Source organism: Gossypium arboreum, chromosome 1 (genome assembly GCF_025698485.1).
Source record: "Gossypium arboreum isolate Shixiya-1 chromosome 1, ASM2569848v2, whole genome shotgun sequence".
Taxonomy (NCBI): Eukaryota; Viridiplantae; Streptophyta; class Magnoliopsida; order Malvales; family Malvaceae; genus Gossypium; species Gossypium arboreum.
Window position 1 is genome coordinate 93968145 of NC_069070.1, and position 4184 is coordinate 93972328.

The following is a 4184-nucleotide window of genomic DNA, read 5'->3' on the forward strand; positions in this document are numbered from 1 at the left end:
TAATCGCACCTAAGTCACATAGTGCCTTACCATAATATGTTGCTCAAATGTTGCAAGGTATGGTAAAACATCCAGGATCCTTTAACTTTGGGGGTAGTTTATTTTGAATATATGCACTGCATTCCTTTGCTAGGGCTACCGTTTCAAATTCTCCAAGCCTTCGTTTTATTTCCTTCATTAATTTGACGTAGTTCAGCATTTTTTCAAGTGTTTCAACCAACGGGATGTTGATATGAAGCTGCTTGAGTACGTCTAGGAACTTCTTGAATTGAATTTCCTACTTCTGCTTCTGAAGTCTTTGAGGGTAGGGTGATAGAGGTTTCTTTACTGGAATTGGTTGATTCATCTTCTGTGGCAATTCTGCATCTAACGGAGTTATTAGTTGATCAGAATTAACTGGTTCTGAAGTCACCTTGTCAAATTTTGTAGACTCTGGTTTTGTTGAAACTGGAATTTCAACACTCGATTGAACTTCCTCTAAGTCTTGAGCATCAGCTGGCTTCTTTTGAACTTTGACGGTGTTGGGCTCTTATGTCTTTCCACTCCTAGTGTCAATGCTTTACAATGCTTCTTCCCTGGATTCCTCGGATTCTTCGTATCACCAGGTAAAGCACCTTGTGGTCATTTTCTGAGTTCAGTAGCAAGTTGACACATTTGGTTTTCCAGGTTTTTAATGTAGCTACTTGGCTTTGAATTAAGGCATCATTCTTTGCCATGTATGCTTTTAAAAAACTTTCTAAGCCATTAGATGGTTCAACTTGGGTTGGTTTATAAACTTATTAGGGAAATCTAGGTGGCTGGGTCGTTCTAGGTTAGGCGTTAGTGTTACTGGTTCCAGCCCTTGGTTATTCCAGGAAAAATTTGGGTGGTTTCACCCTGATGGGTTATAGAAATTGGATTGCAGTCTTTGCCTTCCTCGATTTTGGTTTTGGTTACCCATGTAACATACGAATTCTGGATTTGATGGACATTCTTCAAACAAATGTCCTTCCCTACAAAGACACAGGCTACATTTTCAAATTGAATTGGTGGCTGTGCTGCAAAACTATTAGACTCGTGAATAGTAAGATTTTTTAACATTTAGGATATTTATGATACCTGAGATACGAGTGAAGTAAGAGCATCTACTTCATGTATTCCAGCAACTTGTCTTCCTGACACTGCTCGATTGGTTGGCCATTGGTAATTGTTGCTGGCGATCCTCTTAATGATTTCATAAGCCTCATTATAAGACTTAGAAAGAAGAGAACCATTAGCAGAAGTGTCCACTACCATCCTCGTGTGAGCATTGAGACCATTATAAAATGTCTCAAGTTAGATGCAATGTGGGATTCCGTGATGAGGGCACTTCTATAATAATTCTTTGTACCTTTCCCATGCCTCATACAAGAACTCATCATCTATTTGTTGGAAAGCAGTGATCTCGTTCCTCAATTTAGCATTCTTGCTAGGCGGGAAATACTTCATAAGGAATCTTTCTGCTAACTCTTGCCATGTGGAAATTGAATTTGGTGGCAATGAGTTCAACCAGGCTTGAGCTCTGTCCCTTAGTGAATATGGGAATAGCTTCAATTGTAATGCATCTTCGGGAACTCCGGCTAACTTGAAAGAATCGTTCACCTGCATAAACAGTCTTAAGTGTAGGTGAGGATTTTCGATAGGCATTCCACTGAATTGGCCCACTGTCTGAAGAATTTGGAACATGACTGGCTTCAGCTCGAACTGTTGTGCCTCGATTTTGGGTCTCCTAATACCCAGAATAAGGTCATGAAATACTGGCACGGCATACTATCTTAAAGCTCTATCCCTATCATCAGTAATAAGGATAGAATTTTGAGCAGGGTTTGCTCTGTTTCCTTGATTCGGGTTTTTGAAGTTCATTTCTTCTGTCATTCTCTGACTTGGTTGTCTTCTTCATTGTTGAAAAGTTCGTTCAATCTCAGGGTCTACAGGAAGTCAATCGATGATTCGGTCAATACTCATAAACACCTAAAATTATCATGAAAAAATTAATTAAGTTAAATTTAAATAGAAAATTAAACCAAAATGCAAAACTAACAAATTCACAAATAATGACTTTTTAAAACAGTCCCCGGCAACGACGACAAAAATTTGGAACGACGAAAATGTGCAAATGTACACAATCACAACAAGTAATAAAGTGACAAGTAAATGTCGAGTTATCTACCCACAGGGAATGTGAAAAGAATTATTTATGAATGCTATTTAGAACACTTTGGTGAAGAAAAATATTTTGTTTGAAGAGGGTGATTAAAAACTAAGACATTAAACTAAGTAAACTAAATAAATAAATTTCAAATGCACGATTTCAAAATACGATTTTAATCAAGATGACATAATTGTGTTAGATTAATTACATTTCATAACTTAGAATTATTAAACTCATCTTTACATTTTTATGATTAAATTCACAGAAACTCGGTAATTTGTTAACTTATGAACATACTCACCTACCAAAATCCATTCATCTCTTGGACATATCTCTATGTCAATTCAATCGATTAAACAAATCTTAATAGGCAAATATGTTATAGCACATGCATACTTATTAAATTGAAATAATCTCTTAAACATATCCCTATGTCAATTCAAACAATTAACTCGATTTAATAAGCACATAAAAGACTAAGTGAGGTGACAAAGTATCTTTACCTTGAAACGGTTTAATCACAATAATCTTGTAAGTTATGCAAGGCAATTGTATCGTTAGATATCGTTGCTAACTTAACCCTCAGCTACCTTAGATGATTAAACATGCACTGATTAAGTACTGTGTCTATTAATTACAATTTCAATCCATTTAAATAATTAATTCATTAGTTACCTAACATTTGTAATGCAAGAATAAATTTTTCATGATTTTACTTAATCAAGCATCTTACTGAGGCCTATAACAACATAAACACAATTTTAAGAATTTAAGAAGAAAAAATGCAATCAACCTAACATGAATTAAATTCAAGCTAAATTGATTAAATTAACCATTCCAAGAACATAAATATTCATAGAGATGTTCATCATAGCAGCAACAAAAGTTAAAGAGATAGGGAATAAGAATCAAATCTGGTGTTTTTCCGTGACTTGACTAGCTTGCTCCATTCTTCATTCTCTGTTCTCCTCATTGATCAAAGCTGCTACGAACATTTCAATGTTGCTCCAAAATGGCTGATGAACACCCCTTTTCCAAGGGAGGAAATCGGCAAGAGAGTAAGAGAATTTAGAATGGCAAAGAAGAAAGAAAGTGGGGAAAAGAGAGAAAAGATGTGAATGAATAGAGTTGTGTTGAATTATCAGCCAAGGGGGTTATAGCTGAAGATGACTGCTAAAATTAGCTAAAAATAGCATCCAAAGAGCCATCCCATGGCCGGCCACACATGTGGCAAGGTTGATGGTTTCAACTTTGCTAAATTTAGCTTGGGGCATATCTACAAAGCCACCAATTGTGGAGGGGTTTGAATGCAACTTGAACAAGTCTTCGAGGGCCTCTTTACAAGCTTAAATAATCAGCTAATAAGCTGATTTGGGTAAGCTCTTGGGACGGTTTTGGGCTGTTCATTTCCTAGGCGGTTCGGTTCAGTCGGTTTGGTTCAACTAGACCATTTTTTCATAATTAATTAATAATAATTTATTAACTCGAATTAAATTGGATATAAATTAAAATTAATTATTTTATGAATTAATACATATAATTTTGGACTGTCTTAGGCTAAAATTTAGTTTGCCTCGATACTTCAAATTGCTTCTCGATTTTGTGCTTCTAATAGTGTCTACCGGGCCATTTCTCGCCCTTTGTACAAATCTGTCGAAAATAACCAAAATTCCTAAAAATTAATTATAAAATCAAATAAAATTCAACATGTTCATATTTTAAGTGCACTTTAATTATTTTATAAAAATTAATTATTTTTCGACAAGAATTTTATCGAAACTGTATGATTTTAAGTTAAAAAGGGTATGTAAAAATGCGTAAATTTCTGTGTTCCCAACCCCAAGGCGAGAAAATTAGTCGTGCAAAACCTTTACCTGTTAACTCTTGCAACTGAGCTTTCAATTCTTTCAACTCTGTTGGAGCCATTCTATACGGAACTATCGATATCGGTGATGTTCTCGGTACTAGCTTAATTGCAAATTCAACCTCTCTGATCGATGGCAACCTAGGTAAC

At 35.4% G+C, this 4184-nt stretch overlaps 1 non-coding gene across 1 annotated transcript; it reads left to right on the forward strand.

Moving 5' to 3' along the window:
• The first annotated feature begins 1330 nt into the window (after positions 1-1330).
• On the forward strand, positions 1331-1437 carry LOC128282188 (small nucleolar RNA R71). The gene has a single exon (XR_008272416.1). It is a non-coding gene; the product is annotated as a small nucleolar RNA R71 (small nucleolar RNA).
• The last annotated feature ends 2747 nt before the right edge of the window (positions 1438-4184 follow it).